This window comes from Culex pipiens, chromosome 1 (genome assembly GCF_016801865.2).
Source record: "Culex pipiens pallens isolate TS chromosome 1, TS_CPP_V2, whole genome shotgun sequence".
Classification (NCBI taxonomy): Eukaryota; Metazoa; Arthropoda; class Insecta; order Diptera; family Culicidae; genus Culex; species Culex pipiens.
Window position 1 is genome coordinate 118,419,512 of NC_068937.1, and position 19,057 is coordinate 118,438,568.

The 19,057-nt window shown below is 31.3% G+C and overlaps 1 long non-coding RNA gene across 2 annotated transcripts; it reads left to right on the forward strand.

Annotated features, from left to right (window-relative positions):
• Nucleotides 1-2,245: 2,245 nt before the first annotated feature.
• Nucleotides 2,246-10,491, forward strand: LOC120426228 (uncharacterized). 2 transcript variants are annotated; one of them, XR_005606673.1, is made up of 3 exons: nucleotides 2,246-2,794; nucleotides 9,541-9,799; nucleotides 9,861-10,491. It is a non-coding gene; the product is annotated as an uncharacterized LOC120426228 (long non-coding RNA). The 2 variants fall into 2 exon arrangements; XR_005606674.1 differs by having other exon boundaries at nucleotides 2,246-2,760.
• The last annotated feature ends 8,566 nt before the right edge of the window (nucleotides 10,492-19,057 follow it).

Genomic DNA, 19,057 nt, shown 5'->3' on the forward strand with positions numbered 1-19,057 from the left:
AAGCGGGCACAATTGGGATGCCGGTTGGACGGACGGCGCTTGTTGATGGGTTGCGAATGCAAATTAGCAAATGAATTTTCCGACTGTGATATGCGCACCTAGGGTGTGTGTGCGTATGTGAAGTTGTCAGGGAAAACCCCCCAGCGTGTGTTTTGTTTCCCAAAGGGTGGAAGTTGATTATTATTATTACGTTATGTATTATCATCGTAATTGATTAATTAACGCTTTAGATAGTGCCGCTGAGATTTCCGAAAGCGGCATTTTTTAATAGTCAAATAATATATTTGTTATGTTGAAATAATGGATGAAATAAATAAAAAAATCCAGTTTTACATATTTTTTGTATATTCTAATCAAGTACTCGGTAGATGGGTCATTCCATGTCAACTGAGTACACTTTTGGACTCGACCTTCACCGATTTGGACCAAACTTGGAGAAAACGTTCATCTATCAGTACATCTAAACGGCGATCGCATGATTGTGATGCATGGCGGCATGAAAGTATATCAGAATCTGCATGAAAACTGTCCTCATGCATTTTTGCGATATAGGGGTATGACATTTTTGCCCTTTAGTGACAATTATCGACATTACCGACGGCTGATTGATTGTATTGCAAAAAAAATCTTATCAGAATGAGGATTGATCCAACAACTTCTTAGTTGTTGATTCGACACGCTACAACCGCGCCATGGACGCTTAATTTTCTTTTTTTTTTTTTTTTTTTTTTAATTTATATTTATTCAAATTTCTTTTCCATGTACATTCATTCAGTTAAAATATTATTGAGTGTCCAATCACAAACGATGACTTTTCACCTCAATTTTAAATACTAGCAACTTTCATTTATTCATGAAATATTGTAACTTTCGCTATTCAGTGATTTCAAATGTAGGAGGTCCTACATGTACAAAAGGGAAAAGGGATACCTTAAAACTAACTTATAAACTATATAAAGAGCGGATCAATGCAGCTGAAGACTGCAATGATTTTTGTCGAAATGCATCAATTATCTTATTGGACATAACATCCAAAGTGTCAACTTCGGCTAATTGATGAAGTTCACTGGTGCTGAACCAGGGAGGAAGTTTCAGAATCATTTTCAGAATTTTGTTCTGAATCCTCTGAAGTTTTTTCTTCCTGGTTAAGCAACAGCTTGTCCAGATCGGCACAGCATAAAGCATGGCAGGTCTGAAAATTTGTTTATAAATTAACAGTTTATTCTTGAGACAAAGTCTAGAATTCCTGTTTATAAGTGGATACAAACATTTAATATATTTGTTACATTTAACCTGGATACTTTCAATGTGATCCTTGTAAGTAAGGTTTTTGTCAAAAGCAAGTCCAAGATATTTCACTTGATCCTCCCACTTCAAATTTACCTCATTCATCTTAATAATGTGATGACTTTTTGGTTTAAGAAAATCAGCCCTTGGTTTGTGAGGGAAAATAATAAGTTGAGTTTTTGCAGCATTTGGAGTAATTTTCCATTCTTTCAAATAAGAATTGAAAATATCCAAGCTTTTTTTGTAATCTTCTTGTAATGACACGAAGGCTTCTGCCTTTGGCGGAGATGCTTGTGTCATCAGCAAAAAGTGATTTCTGACATCCTGGGGGCAAATCAGGCAAGTCAGAAGTAAAAATATTGTATAAAATTGGACCCAAAATGCTTCCTTGAGGGACGCCAGCACGTACAGGTAGTTGATCAGATTTGCTATTCTGATAACATACCTGCAGAGTACGATCCGTCAAATAATTTTGAATAATTTTCACGATATAAATCGGAAAATTAAACCTTTTCAATTTCGCAATCAATCCTTTATGCCAAACACTGTCAAATGCTTTTTCTATGTCTAGAAGAGCAGCGCCAGTAGAATAGCCCTCAGATTTGTTGCTTCGAATTAAATTTGAAACTCTCAACAACTGATGAGTAGTTGAATGCCCAAGGCGAAATCCAAACTGCTCATCAGCGAAAATTGAATTTTCATTAATGTGCGTCATCATTCTATTAAGAATTATTCTTTCGAATAATTTACTAATAGATGAAAGCAATTTAATGGGCCGATAGCTTGAGGCTTCAGCAGGATTTTTATCCGGTTTCAAAATCGGAATTACTTTGGCATTTTTCCAACTACTGGGAAAATATGCCAAATCAAAACATTTGTTGAAAATTTTGACCAAGCATCTTAAAGTTGCTTCTGGTAATTTTTTAATTAAAATGTAAAAAATGCCATCCTCACACGGATAGAAATCCTGTCCGTGTGTTTGAAAACATTAGGCGATAAAATCGAAAACATTGAATGTTTTCGATTTTGAAAACAATGTTTTCGATAATGTCTACAATGTCGACGAAATCGGTGATTTTGTTGCCTACATTTCGGCGCCCGCCGTTTTCTGCTTTACATAATATCGACCACCACGGTAAACAGTGATGACGTTTCGGGACTTTGTTTATTTTAGCAAACAGATCAAAACAAACTTTTTGGCCACTTAGCCGCGTCGCGCCGGGTTCCCGGGCCGTTTTTCTATTACCGTGACCAGGTATCTCCAACGTCGTCAACGTTTCCGCAGTTTTGATTACGGTGTTCGTTTTTGTATTGGTGAATTCGGAAGACGCGACCGGTTCCTCGTCCACGTTTTCGGATACGGAAAAGTCCCGGTGCGGTGAGCTTTTTCGGCAATTGAAATTATTAGGCTGTGAAATGTTGTGCTTTTGTCAATGTTTTACTTTTGAACGCAGTTTTGGATGGATTAGTTTGGTGAGTTTCAGCCGGAACAGCCCGGATCAGCCAAGTGAGTGTTATAGAGTAAACCACATTGGCTACCACCAACAATTCTTACCTACGGGACAACCCGAAAGAAAAAAAAAACCCTGTTCAACCCGAAGGCTGCAAAATGCGTTAAAGTAAATTTTCGCAGGCTTGAATAAATAGGCATAATTGCAACTTCAATGTTTTATAGTGCTTTGGAATCGTCAGGATGTTTACTTGAAGGAGAAAATATGCAAATTAGTGGATTTTGAGTGGGGCTCGGGGGAGAGGGGCTGAACGAAAAAATATCATAGCAAAATGCGTTATATTACAGTAAATTTGTAAAATTTATATCTCATGCAAAACATAACCAAAACTCAAAGTTTTATAGTGTTTTGGAAAGATCTTAATCTACACTTAGCGTTTAAAATATAAAAAGAGTACGTTTTCAAAAAAGTGTCACTAAAAAAAAGTTTGGTAAACTTTTATTGTTCTTTATACTTTCTTCAGTAAGAGAACATAAAACATGACTTTTCATCAGACACATAATCATGCGGTATATCTAACTTCTCAAAATTTCATAAATAGTCGTTCTGTTTCAAAACTGGTTCATGTTTGAACGTTCTGTTTCAAAACCGGTTCATCCAAGCTGTTCAATAATTGCAACGGTTGAACATTTCTGGCTCAAAATGTATCATGCGACATATCTAACCCTTTCAAATTGCCCAAATAGTCATTCTGTATCAAAACTTAATTAAAAGAATTTTAAGAATTTAAAGAACTTAAAGAATTTAAAGAATTTTAAGAATTTTAAAAAATTAAAGAATTTACAGAATTTAAAGAATTTTAAGAATTGTCCGTTTTGCGATGCCTGTCCGTCGGGTCGCATGTTTTTTTCGCGTCGTTCGTCGTCGGTGAGTTTGTCGGGTGAGTGCGCGCGTGTGTGTGTGAAGGTGCGGCTGGCTCTGGTTGAAAAAATGACAGTTGAGCCAGTCCGTTTTGCGATGCCTGTCTGTCGGGTCGCACGTTTTTTCGCGTCGTTCGTCGTCGGTGAGTTTGTCGGGTGAGTGCGCGCGTGTGTGTGAAGGTGCGGCTGGCTCTGGTTGAAAAAATGACAGTTGAGCCAGTCCGTTTTGCGATGCCTGTCCGTCGAGTCGCATGTTTTTTTCGCGTCGTTCGTCGTCGGTGATTTTGTCGGGTGAGTGCGTGCGTGTGTGTGTGTGAAGGTGCGGCTTGCTCTGGTTGTCACGATGACAGTCGAGGCAGTCCGTTTTGTGGTTACCTGTATGTTTGTCTATTCCTTTCTATTGACGTGGCTTTTTTCTTCTTAGTTAGATTGTAAAGTTCAAATATCGCGATCGTCTTTCTCGTTAGTCAGTCGGGTTTCTTTGTTCTATGATTCGCGATTGTTTCATGGGAAGATTCGTTCTTAATTGCGTTAGCATAATATAAATTATATTTGACCTTTCATTTCCCGCGAAAACACCTTTTAGCATTATAGCTCGTAAAGTACGGTGACAAATATTGTTTCAACGCGATTGTTCAAGTCCTTCAGATAACTCATAACTCATCAGTAATTAATTGGTCGCTCATCTTATAAAAACTTAAAAGTATAAATAGTCTCAGGTCAACTCTACGTAAATGTGTTACGCTGAGTATAATATTTCACCTTTTAATTACACACAATTTTGATTCTATCTTTCCACAGCCGGCTGTCTAAGATTAAATCATTTGTGCTAAACTCAACACCAAATAACCGGGAATAATCTCATCCGCATCATCCGATTGTTTGCCTTGAGAATACATAATCACTCCTATCACTCAACGAAATTCATTGATTATTGGGCCACATCATCATCCTCTATGATGAATCCTGGCCATTACCCTTTCCCACTAACAAAATCCCAAGTAGAAGTAGTTTTCCGGCACACGCGGGGGTGTGGATATCGTATAGAACCCACCCTTGGTAGCAGCCTGTGCTAACTAACATTCCCGTCCCGTTCCCTCGAGATCTACAAACTGACATGGCGGGCGCCGTTGGTGGCCAATGACTGTTTCCTATTAGCAACGGCTCTAGTTTTGATGATCGTGATGTTTTATCTTTTCAGCGCATTCATGCATGCTGTTGATAAGGGAAACATTATTTGATCGTTGAAGCGTATGACCGGTTGTGTTGATAGGATATTACGGTTCTGTTCAGTAACGGAGAAGGACAACCATGGGTGGTCTCTCATGCTCATGCTCATGCTCAATTTAAAGAATTTTAAGAATTTTAGGAATTTAAAGAATTTTAGGAATTTAAAAAATTTAAGAATTTTAGGAATTTAAAGAATTTTAGAAATTTAAAAAAATTAAGAACTTCAAGAATTTAAAAAATTTAAAGAATTTAAAGAATTTAAAGAATTTAAAGAATTTAAAGAATTTAAAGAATTTAAAGAATTTAAAGAATTTAAAGAATTTAAAGAATTTAAAGAATTTAAAGAATTTAAAGAATTTAAAGAATTTAAAGAATTTAAAGAATTTAAAGAATTTAAAGAATTTAAAGAATTTAAAAAATTTAAAGAATTTAAAGAATTTAAAGAATTTAATGAATTTAAAGAATTTAAAGAATTTAAAGAATTTAAAGAATTTAAAGAATTTAAAGAATTTAAAGAATTTAAAGAATTTAAAGAATTTAAAGAATTTTAAGAATTTTAGGAATTTAAAGAATTTTAGGAATTTAAAAAATTTAAGAATTTTAGGAATTTAAAGAATTTTAGAAATTTAAAAAAATTAAGAATTTCAAGAATTTAAAAGATTTAAAGAATTTAAAGAATTTAAAGAATTTAAAGAATTTAAAGAATTTAAAGAATTTAAAGAATTTAAAGAATTTAAAGAATTTAAAGAATTTAAAGAATTTAAAGAATTTAAAAATTTAAAGAATTTAAAGAATTTAAAGAATTTAAAGAATTTAAAGAATTTAAAGAATTTAAAGAATTTAAAGAATTTAAAGAATTTAAAAAATTTAAAGAATTTAAAGAATTTAAAAAATTTAAAGAATTTAAAGAATTTAAAGAATTTAAAGAATTTAAAGAATTTAAAGAATTTAAAGAATTTAAAGAATTTAAAGAATTTAAAGAATTTAAAGAATTTAAAGAATTTAAAGAATTTAAAGAATTTAAAAAATTTAAAGAATTTAAAGAATTTAAAGAATTTAAAGAATTTAAAGAATTTAAAGAATTTAAAGAATTTAAAGAATTTAAAGAATTTAAAGAATTTAAAGAATTTAAAGAATTTAAAGAATTTAAAGAATTTAATGAATTTAAAGAATTTAAAGAATTTAAAGAATTTAAAGAATTTAAAGAATTTAAAGAATTTAAAGAATTTAAAGAATTTAAAGAATTTAAAGAATTTAAAGAATTTAAAGAATTTAAAGAATTTAAAGAATTTAAAGAATTTAAAGAATTTAAAGAATTTAAAGAATTTCAAGAATTTAAAAAATTTAAAGAATTTAAAGAATTTTAAGAATTTTAAGAATTTTAAGAATTTTAAGAATTTTAAGAATTTTTAAGATTTCAGATTTTCAGATTTTTAGATTTTTAGGTTTTTAGATTTTTAGATTTTTAGATTTTTAGATTTTTAGATTTTTAGATTTTTAGATTTTTAGATTTTTAGATTTTTAGATTTTTAGATTTTTAAATTTTTAAATTTTTAGATTTTTAGATTTTTAGATTTTTAGATTTTTAGATTTTTAGATTTTTAGATTTTTAGATTTTTAGATTTTTAGATTTTTAGATTTTTAGATTTTTAGATTTTTAGATTTTTAGATTTTTAGATTTTTAGATTTTTAGATTTTTAGATTTTTAGATCTTTAGATTTTTAGATTATTAGATTTTTAGATTTTTAGATTTTTAGATTTTTAGATTTTTAGATTTTTAGATTTTTAGATTTTTAGATTTTTAGATTTTTAGATTTTTAGATTTTTAGATTTTTAGATTTTTAGATTTTTAGATTTTTAGATTTTTAGATTTTTAGATTTTTAGATTTTTAGATTTTTAGATTTTTAGATTTTTAGATTTTTAGATTTTTAGATTTTTAGATTTTTAGATTTTTAGATTTTTAGATTTTTAGATTTTTAGATTTTTAGATTTTTAGATTTTTAGATTTTTAGATTTTTAGATTTTTAGATTTTTAGATTTTTAGATTTTTAGATTTTTAGATTTTTAGATTTTTAGATTTTTAGATTTTTAGATTTTTAGATTTTTAGATTTTTAAATGTTAAGATTTTAAGATTGTAAGATTTTTAGATTTTTAGATTTTTAGATTTTTAGATTTTTAGATTTTTAGATTTTTAGATTTTTAGATTTTTAGATTTTTAGATTTTGAGATTTTTAGATTTTTAGATTTTTAAATTTTTAGATTTTTAGATTTTTAGATTTTTAGATTTTTAGATTTTTAGATTTTTAGATTTTTAGATTTTTAGATTTTTAGATTTTTAGATCTTTAGTTCTTTAGATTTTTAGATCTTTAGATTTTTAGATTTTTAGATTTTTAGATTTTTAGATTTTTAAAATTTTAGATTTTTAGATTTTTAGATTTTAAGATTGTAAGATTTTTAGATTTTTAGATTTTTAGATTTTTAGATTTTTAGATTTTTAGATTTTTAGATTTTTAGATTTTTAGATTTTTAGATTTTTAGTTTTTTAGATTTTATATTTTTAGATTTTTAGATTTTTAGATTTTTAGATTTTTAGTTTTTTAGTTTTTTATATTTTTAGATTTTTAGATTTTTAGATTTTTAGATTTTTAGATTTTTAGATTTTTAGATTTTTAGATTTTTAGATTTTTAGATTTTTAGATTTTTAGATTTTTAGATTTTTAGATTTTTAGATTTTTAGATTTTTAGTTTTTTAGATTTTATATTTTTAGATTTTTAGATTTTTAGATTTTTAGATTTTTAGATTTTTAGATTTTTAGATTTTTAGATTATTAGTTTTTTATATTTTTAGATTTTTAGATTTTTGTTTTTTAGATTTTTAGATTTTTAGATTTTTAGATCTTTAGATCTTTATATTTTTAGATTTTTAAATTTTTAGATCTTTAGATCTTTAGATTTTTAGATTTTTAGATTTTTAGATTTTTAGATTTTTAGATTTTTAGATTTTTAGATTTTTAGATTTTTAGATTTTTAGATTTTTAGATTTTTAGATTTTTAGATTTTTAGATTTTTGATTTTTAGATTTTTAGATTTTTAGATCTTTAGATCTTTATATTTTTAGATTTTTAGATTTTTAGATCTTTAGATTTTTAGATTTTTAGATTTTTAGATTTTTAGATTTTTAGATTTTTAGATTTTTAGATTTTTAGATTTTTAGATTTTTAGATTTTTAGATTTTTAGATTTTTAGATTTTTAGATTTTTAGATTTTTAGATTTTTAGATTTTTAGATTTTTAGATTTTTAGATTTTTAGATTTTTAGATTTTTAGATTTTTAGATTTTTAGATTTTTAGATTTTTAGATTTTTAGATTTTTAGATTTTTAGATTTTTAGATTTTTAGATTTTTAGATTTTTAGATTTTTAGATTTTTAGATTTTTAGATTTTTAGTTTTTTAGATTTTATATTTTTAGATTTTTAGATTTTTAGATTTTTAGATTTTTAGATTTTTAGATTTTTAGTTTTTTAGTTTTTTTATATTTTTAGATTTTTAGATTTTTAGATTTTGAGATTTTTAGATTTTTAGATTTTTAGATTTTTAGATTTTTAGATTTTTAGATTTTTAGATTTTTAGATTTTTAGATTTTTAGATTTTTAGATTTTTAGATTTTTAGATTTTTAGATTTTTAGATTTTTAGATTTTTAGATTTTTAGATTTTTAGATTTTTAGATTTTTAGATTTTTAGATTTTTAGATTTTTAGATCTTTAGTTCTTTAGATTTTTAGATCTTTAGATTTTTAGATTTTTAGATTTTTAAATTTTTAGATTTTTAGATTTTAAGATTGTAAGATTTTTAGATTTTTAGATTTTTAGATTTTTAGATTTTTAGATTTTTAGATTTTTAGATTTTTAGATTTTTAGATTTTTAGTTTTTTAGATTTTATATTTTTAGATTTTTAGATTTTTAGATTTTTAGATTTTTAGATTTTTAGATTTTTAGATTTTTACATTTTTAGATTTTTAGATTTTTAGATTTTTAGATTTTTAGATTTTTAGATTTTTAGATTTTTAGATTTTTAGATTTTTAGATTTTTAGATTTTTAGATTTTTAGATTTTTAGATTTTTAGATTTTTAGATTTTTAGATTTTTAGATTTTTAGATTTTTAGATTTTTAGATTTTTAGATTTTTAGATTTTTAGATTTTTAGATTTTTAGATTTTTAGATTTTTAGATTTTTAGATTTTTAGATTTTTAGATTTTTAGATTTTTAGATTTTTAGATTTTTAGATTTTTAGATTTTTAGATTTTTAGATTTTTAGATTTTTAGATTTTTAGATTTTTAGATTTTTAGATTTTTAGTTTTTTAGATTTTTAGATTTTTAGATTTTTAGATTTTTAGATTTTTAGATTTTTAGATTTTTAGATTTTTAGATTTTTAGATTTTTAGATTTTTAGATTTTTAGATTTTTAGATTTTTAGATTTTTAGATTTTTAGATTTTTAGATTTTTAGATTTTTAGATTTTTAGATTTTTAGATTTTTAGATTTTTAGATTTTTAGATTTTTAGATTTTTAGATTTTTAGATTTTTAGATTTTTAGATTTTTAGATTTTTAGATTTTTAGATTTTTAATTTATTGCTTTCTTCTGCAGGGGTTGCTGGACGAGATTTGTTTGGCTATATCTAGCTTGGTGCATGCAGCTCGTGCCATTCCATGTGGTCTAATTCGATGACCATGATCCGTTGCGGTTGTCCAGAGACCGCTGCCATGTTGTTGGTTGATTGCGGCGACGTCGTCGGCGAATCACCTTGGCCGGATGTGCAGCTGCGCACCGACGCGATCACGCTGACCTCGCCCGATGAGTACGTCGCATCTGATTTGCTCCAAGTGCTGATCTGAAAGGGCAGCGGGTAAGATTCTCAATCTCAAACTCCTTTGCACATTCACTAATCTCTCTCCCAATCCATTCAGCTCTTTGAAAGTCTGAAATGCCAGCTGATGTTTGGATGCCAGCTCATCATGACTACAAAACACCTGCTTACACTGCGCGAATACTTAAGGGCTCCGCTCCGTCGGTCCAGAATGTCATAGTGATTCTGTCCTCGGCAAAGGAGATCGTCAACCCGACTACGCAGCGACAAGCCACGTTCCGGCATCAATTTGGATGTTAGACCGTCCGCCTGTGCTGTGCTGGTCCAGCGTGGACCCAAAACTGACGGAATTTACCACTAGTCTCTAAGATGTCAATCCACATTTTACCTAAATCGAGTGTACACCTTTGTGTGCAAGTTAATTTTTGATTATAAAACGAAAATAAAAGAAATTTTATGCAAATCAGTAGTTTTCTGATATGATTAACTATTCCGGAACAGTTTTGAACTATAACGGCCAATTTGAAAGCAAAATATCGACGCTATATCGATACTTTGCAAATTGCATACATCTAGGCGCATTCAAACCGTGAAATTGATGTTGACGGAATCGACAACATTTTTTATCGATTTCGTTGCAATTGTTACCGGACGACTGGTCGAAAACATTCCGAAACGAATTTTAGAACGAATCGAGAACAATGTTGTCGATTTCACGGACAGGATTTCTATCCGTGCACCAGGGGCTTTCATATTTTTAAATTTTTTGATAATAGATTTTATTTCATTCAGATCCGTATTAAAAACTTCATCTGATGAAAATTCTTGTTCAACAATATTCTGAAATTCTATTGAAATTTGATTTTCAATAGGACTCAAAACATTCAAGTTGAAATTATGAGCACTCTCAAACTGCTGAGCAAGTTTTTGAGCTTTTCCCCCATTAGTTAATAGAATGTTATCACCATATTTTAAAGAAGGGATTGGTTTTTGAGGTTTCTTAAGAACCTTTGAAAGTTTCCAAAAAGGTTTGGAATAAGGTTTAATTTGTTCGACACCTCTTGCGAACTTTTCATTTCGCAGGAGAGTGAATCTGTGGTCAATAACCTTTTGCAAATCTTTATGAATTCGCTTCAGTGCAGGATCACGAGAACGTTGATACTGTCTTCGGCGAACATTTTTCAGACGAATCAGAAGCTGAAGATCGTCATCAATAATGGGAGAATCAAATTTGACTTGGACTTTAGGAATAGCAATATTCCTAGCATCCAAAATTGCATTAGTTAAAGATTCCAAGGCTGAATCAATATCAGCTTTGGTTTCTAAAACAAAATCATGATTTAAATTATTCTCAATATGATGCTGATACCTGTCCCAATTAGCTTTGTGGTAATTAAACACAGAACTATTGGGTCTGGTAACTGCTTCATGAGAAAGTGAAAAAGTTACTGGAAGATGATCAGAATCAAAATCAGCATGAGTCACTAAAGGACCACAATACTGACTTTGATTTGTCAACACCAAATCAATTGTTGATGGGTTTCTAACAGAAGAAAAGCAAGTTGGCCCATTCGGGTATAAAACCGAATAAAGACCAGAAGTGCAATCTCTGAATAGAATTTTACCATTGGAATTTACTTTTGAATTATTCCAAGATTGGTGTTTGGCATTAAAATCACCGATAATCAAAAATCGAGATCTATGCCGAGTAAGTTTATTCAAATCCCCTTTGAAATAATTTTTATTTTCCCCAGTGCATTGGAATGGCAAATATGCAGCTGCAATCATAATTTTCCCAAAAGAAGTTTCAAGTTCAATGCCCAAACTTTCAATAACTTTTAACTTAAAGTCACGTAACGTGCTATAAGTCATACTACGGTGGATAACTATTGCAACTCCACCGCCATTTCGATTCATTCGGTTATTAGTTATAACTTTATAATCTGGATCACTTTTCAAATAAGTGCCAGTTTTTAAAAATGTTTCGGTTATAACAGCGACATGCACGTTATGAACTCGTAAAAAGTTGAAAAATTCATTTTCTTTCGCTTTTAAAGAGCAAGCATTAAAATTCATAATATTGATGGAATTACTTAGATCCATGATTAAACTTCAGGGTAAGAACAACATCATTCGCAAATTTTAATCCAATCTGGATAGCTTCCATCATGGATGTAGCATTACTCATTGTTTGAATCAAACCAAACAGTGAGTTTTGCAAAAAAGTCATTTTTTCAAACGTAACATCGCCGAGATCAGAAGATTGCCAGCAGAAAAATTTTCAAATGAGATTTGAGGTACCTGCCCAATTTCAGAAAGATTGGTAGAGGATTTAAAATTCGTGGATGAACCCGAACCCGAAACGACGTTAGCATAAGAAATGCCATTGTTGTTACCTAACTTTTCCACGGTAGGGGTATTTCTAGAATTGTTCGAGTGGGACAGCACGAACGTTTGATTTAAAGATGCAGGTACAACCTGACTTTGAGAAAATTTCGGTTTGGATTTCGGCTGATGCTTAGCACGAGAATCCAAAACCTTTTTTCTGATGGGACAATCCCAGAAATTTGATTTGTGATTTCCACCACAATTTGCACATTTAAATTGGGTGACTTCTTTCACGGGACAATTGTCCTTGTCGTGAGAAGAATCCCCGCAAACCATGCATTTTGGAACCATGGCGCAATGATCAGTACCGTGACCGAATGCCTGGCAACGCCGGCACTGGGTCAGATTCTGGCCATTACCGCCATGTTTCTTAAAATGCTCCCACTTTACCCGTACATGGAACAAAAACTGAACTTTGTCCAAAAGTTTCAAATTGTTGATTTCATTTCTGTTGAAATGAATCAGATAAAATTGTGAAGTCAAACCAAAGCGAGAAATATTCCCGTTTGATTTTTCTTCATTGGTATTACTTGGGATGGGGCAAAGCCAAGCAACACCTTAAGTTCGTTTTTGATCTCATCCACCGACAAGTCGTTGGAGAGACCTTTCAAGACTGCCTTGAATGGACGAGCATTCTTGGTCTCATACGTGTAGAAATTGTGTTTGTGGTTTTTCAAATAACCAACAAAAGTTTGGTGATCTTGTAAAGATTCCGTCAACAAGCGACATTCTCCTCTTCGACCAAGCTGGAACGAAACTTTCAAATTGCAAGTTTCCTTGCAATTCTTCAGTTGCGTTCGAAAGCTGGCCAAATCGGAGACGGAAGTCACTACAATTGGCGGAGCCTTTACTCGTTTCTCGACGGCAGAAGGCTCAGTACGAGGAGAAGGTTCCTTGTCTTCAGTTTCGGATAAAACACCGAAACTGTTTGTCAATGGAATTGGAGGAATGACCTCACATTCAGAATCAGAATCAGACCTCAGAAGAGGCTGTTTTCTTTTTCTGTTTCCGTTAGCCGGTTTAGCGTTCAAACGCTTCACCGACGTAACGACCAAATCTTCAGAAGATTTGCGTTTACCTTTGTTTTGACGCATTTTGCAAGCAAAGTTCTCTTTAAAAGATGGCTTCGTTTGTAAAATACAACAAAATTTCAGGTGGTGTTAGTCTTGAAAAGACTGTTTAGAATTTTGGAAAATAACTCAGGTAGTCTTTAAAAAGACTGTGAATTTTGTTTTGAAATAACTCTGAGCTTAGGTAGTAAAAAATACTGCAGCTCTAGTGTCCGTTCACCACGAAGGTTCGCAAGACACTCATGGACGCTTAATGTATTGTGTGGGACAGAGCGCCAACATATTCTTCTCTTCTCAGGGACGCGCTCACTGACTTGTTTACACGCGGGCAAAAATGATCAACGGGCTTGCTGCAAAGAATGTAATAAAATGTAGTATTTTTGCAGCAAATCCACTGTTGCAGATTTTGATATATATTTTTCCTTTGGGTGTAGTTAACAGATATCCCAAGTTTGGTGCTGATTGGACCATCCGTCTATGTCCAAATCAAACTTTTTTTTTTTTATTAAAATCGCTGTATCTTGCCAATCGTTCTTTTTAGTTTGAGGTTCACATTGATTTTTATGTAAAATTGTTCGGGAAACACGATGATGATAAAATAAAAAAAATAAAAATATAAGGAATTGGTCAAAATTGAATTTTAATACATAAAACGTTAAAATATAATATACGGGGGCACTTAAGGGTTAAAATTTTCGAATTCCTTAGACAATTTTCTATTAAATGCAACATCTAGAAAGTCTTCAGCTCAAATAGCTGCAAAGTTATGATTAAAAGAAAAAAAAAGTTTTTTAGAAAATCGTTAAAAAAGAGAGCGGTGCCAACAATATAGGGATGGTCCAATCAGCACCAAACTTGACATTTCTGTTAACTATCAATAGATGAACGTTCCCTCAAAATTTGGTCTAAATCGGTGAGGGTCGAGTCCAAAAGTCTACTCAGTTGACATGGAATGACCAACATACAAGTCAGAACTTAGGGAAAATGTTGTCCAAATTTGTCATGGCCATCATTTTGGCCACGAAATGTGGTTTTTGTTCAATAACATTTTCAAAACTTAAATAACACGAAAGTTATTTGTTTTACTACACCGACCACCAAAATTTCTGCGCAGGATCAGCTCGAGGGGAAGCATTAATTTTGGGATCCCCAGTAACACGTGCAATTTGAATTTTTCAAAAATGGTTTTTCTCCAAAGTTTTTATTTTGAGAATTAGTGCTGTTCGCTACTCCCACATATTTATTGCATGCAATTTTTGCTTGTATGCAACAGTGACAAACCGTCCTAATTATCCATACAAACTATGATGGACACCCCTCCAGCCCGGTCTTAATATTTTTGAAAAATTCAAAGTGTACCAAATTCTGGGGACCCAAAAGTTCGTGCTTCCCCTTGAGTTGAGTCTGCGCAGTTAAAAACTGCTCATTTTAGGCAATATTCGATTAATGTAAGCATGGAAATGAGTTGGAAAGTTTTTGAAAAGCCATAAAGCATACTGTCAAAATTGAGCCGATGTAGGAATTTACCAAATGTCGAATGTACTATTTTACCCCCATGTGCCCCGTATTGTGTTTGAGTCGTCAAGTTTTGTCGCTAAAGAAGTTTGTGAGCAAACGATAATAATTATTTTTTTGACGCTCAAACCAATGATGCAAAGATTTGCCACAATTCATCACAAAAGAGCATGAGCATGAGCATGGTTGACTGCCAATGAGCTGCTACTCCGTTATTGACAGATCAGCTGAAGTTAAACAATGAATCAAAAATGATCAGTGGGAGCCAACCATCCGTTAACTGTTTAACCTCTGAAAATCCCTACTTTATTAGTCAATACCGGCGCCCTCCCAAGAAGCCTGCAGTTCAACGAAAGGGAGGAATGTTAGTCCGATAGTTGAAGTTGTAGACTCATCAAGCACATAGTTTTTCGCTATATACTTGTTGATACCGCTTGAGACCGTTGAATCCACAGCATCTCCTTCAAGCATCACGTGATTAATATTTTTTTTGGGTTAGTAGGATAAGGTATTGGCTTTTCGATGCCTCCCGAGCTACGACGCTATGGGGAGGACTTTCATAACAGACCCGTCGGCGAGCCTTCCGAGCAACGGTGCTATGGGAAGGTCTTTCTGGTTAGCACACACAATCACTCACACACAGTTTTTTGCTCCACTATTAATTCGACGATCCTAATTGTCAGTGCGTCTTTCGATCATTATATAGAAATGGCTTTTTCACCGCAAATAAATAAAACCTCGAAAAATTTAAACACAATCCACCCGACGCCGTGCCTTCCGATCAACGATGATATAGGAAGGGCTTTGAAAATCACAAAACAATAAATTAAGACACACACAATTTATGACCAAAAACACACAAAAAAATCACTTTTCACTCCGAATATTTTTTACACCACCTTTACAAATTACGCACTCACCTCATACGAACAGCGACACAAAAGCACACAAAAAAAAAAAACCTGAATAATCACGTCTTCGCGTCCCCACTTCAAGCGCACCAATCTTGCCACAATTCATGAGAAAAGAAAAAGATTAAGCAAAAACACCTTTAAATATTGTTTAAGCCATAAAAAAATTGTTGTTATGTATTTTTTCGATTTTCTTTGCATTTCTAATTTGTCACAGAAGAATCAAAACGTTCCGGAGAAACACCAAAATTGAATTAAAAATTAATAAATCAAAGGTAATAACAAACTGATAAAACCAAAAATCCCATCTGATTTCAACTGGTCGTTCGGATACTGCCCAGCGATTAAAACACGCAACAACGATCAATTAAATTTTTATTGAAAACATAATCCTTACCACTACTTAATTTCAGATGGCTTTTTACAAAACGAAAAATAAAAAACGGAAATAAATAATCTGTACAAATCCTCCAAAATAATCGAAACCGCTTTCAACTCGCTGCCTCACGCAGTTGGCTTTTGGCTGAATTGTTTGTTTTTTTTTTATTTTTTATTTTTTAATCTATGGATTGAGTCCTGCAAAGCGATTTCGGCGAATATCAACAACAAGAACAAAATAGGTACAACATAAACAATATCAACGGTAACGATTGCAACGGAGCAAACAACAAAAAAGCGTAACAACGTTAAACATTAAAATCCTTACAAGTTATTTACCGAAAAAAAGCCGGATCGGTGGTTATTAAACACTTTTTGCGCGCAGCTCCGTGGGGAGGAGCAGCTTTTAAGGACTCATTGCCTCCCGAGGGAGGGGAGTTTGGATGGTTAAAAAAAAGTCCAACATCCTGGCGGCCGTGAAAACGCAATAAAGATAAACAGAGTAAAAACTATGTACACGTATAGAAACAGTTTAACAAACAGTAATCACTGGTGCAAAAAAGAGGAAAAGGATAAAAGTGCTGGGTGAAACAATTGAAACATAACAAGTGGGTGGCGCAGCGTTGGTGGGATTGTGTGGTTGTTGTAAGAGGGTGGGTCACTTTTCCCTCTGGGAGTATTGGGGAGCAGATTGGCTGGTCAAGCTGCTTTTTGGTTGAATTGTTAACCCTTGGATTCTTTTTTATGTATATTTTTTCAAAATATTTTTTTTTCAGATGGTTTGATAACGATTGATGTCATTTGTCTTACTTTTTGAGGTAAAAATAAATTTGTACTTCATTTTAGCGTGAAAGTGGGCTTTTCAAGGTTTATAAGATATTAATACGCCACGGCACTTGTACCCACTGTTCGGTTGATAGCCAGCCAAACGTTTGAAGTTTACTTATAGAGCAATTCCCTACGAAATCGGTCTCTTTCCTTAAATTTTAATTTTGGTTTTTTTATAATCCGACTGAAACTTTTTTGGTGCCTTCGGTTTGCCCAAAGAAGCCATTTTGCATCATTAGTTTGTCCATATAATTTTCCATACAAATTTGGCAACTGTCCATACAAAAATGATATGTGAAAATTCAAAAGTTTGTATCTTTTGAAGAAATTTTTTGATCGATTTGGTGTCTTCGGCAAAGTTGTAGGTATGGATACAGACTACACTGAAAAAAATTATACACTGTAAAAAAAATTGTTGATTTTTTTATTTAATTTTTTATCACTAAAACTTGATTTGCAAAAAAAAAACACTATTTTTAATTTTTTTATTTTTTGATATGTTTTAGAGGACATCAAATGCCAACTTTTCAAAAATTTCCAGGTTGTGCAAAAAGTCTTTGAGCGAGTTATGAGTTTTTGAATCAATACTGATTTTTTCAAAAAATCGAAATATTGGTTGCAAAAATTTTTCAACTTAATTTTTCGATGTGAAATCAAATTTGCAATCAAAAAGTAATTTAGTGAAATTTTCATAAAGTGCACCGTTTTTAAGTTAAATCCATATTTAGGTGACTTTTTTGAAAAAAAGTCGAAGTTTTTCATTTTTTTAAATTAGTGTACATGTTTGCCCTCGTGGCGCAGGGGTAGCGGCTTCGGCTGCTGATCCCGATGATGCTATGAGACGCGGGTTCGATTCCCGCCTTATCCACTGAGCTTCTATCGGATGGTGAAGTAAAACGTCGGTCCCGGTTTCTCCTGTCTCGTCAGAGGCGCTGGAGCAGAAATCCCACGTTAGAGGAAGGCCATGCCCCGGGGGGCGTAGTGCCAATAGTTTCGTTTCGTTTACATGTTTGCCCACCTTTGAAAAAAATATTTTTGATGAGCTGAGAAAATTCTCTATATTTTGCTTATTCGGACTTTGTTGATACGACCTTTAATTGCTGAGATATTGCAATGCAAAGATTTCAAAACAGAAAAATTGATGTTTTCTAAGTCTCACCCAAACAGCCCACAATTTTTCAATGTCGATATCTCAGCAACTAATGGTCCGATTTTCAATGTTTAAACATGAAATATTTGTGAAATTTTCTGATCTTTTCGAAAACAATATTTTCAAATCAAGACTAACATTTCAAAAGGGCCAAACATTCAAAATTACGCCCTTTTCAAATGTAAGGCTTGATTTGAAAATTTTGAAAATATTGTTTTCGAAAAGATCGGAAAATTTCACAAATATTTGATATTTTGACATTGAAAATCGGACCATTAGTTACTGAGATATCGACATTGAAAAATGGTGGGCTGTTTGGGTGAGACTAAGAAAACATCATTCTTTCCTGTTTTTAAACCTTTGCATTGCAATATCTCGGCAACTAAAGGTCGTATCAATAAAGTCCCAAGAAACAAAATATAAAGAATTTTCTCAGCCTTTCAAAAATATTTTTTTTCAAAAGTTTGCAAACATGTGCACTTATTTAAAAAATGAAAAATTGCGACTATTTTCAAAAAAGTTACCTGAATATGGATTTAACTTGAAAACGGTGCACTTTATCAAAATTTTAGTAGAGTATGTACTTTTTGATTGCAAATTTAATTTTAAATCGAAAAATGAAGTTGAAGATTTTTGCGACCAGTATTTCGATTTTTTGAAAAAATCAATATTTATTAAAAAAATCATAACCCAAAGATTTTTTGCACAACCTGGAAAATTCTGAAAAGTTGGCATTTGATGTCCTCTAAAACATATCAAAAAATAAAAATAAATAAAAATAATGTTTTTTTGCAAATCAAGTTTTAGTAATAAAAAGTTAATTAAAAAAATCACCAAAGGAGAATGGGCAAATTTGGTCCAAGGATGTACACGAACGGGACCAACTTTTTTCGAAAGATCTCGCCGAGACATGAAAAAAAGTCTTCTGGACCAACTCTCTAAACCCCGGGGTTCAAAAGTTACATGCTGTTGAAGTTTGAGCATTTTGGGTTAAAATGTACAAAAAATCGTATTTTTGCTATTTCTAAAATCATTCATAAAATCTTTGTTTCATTAT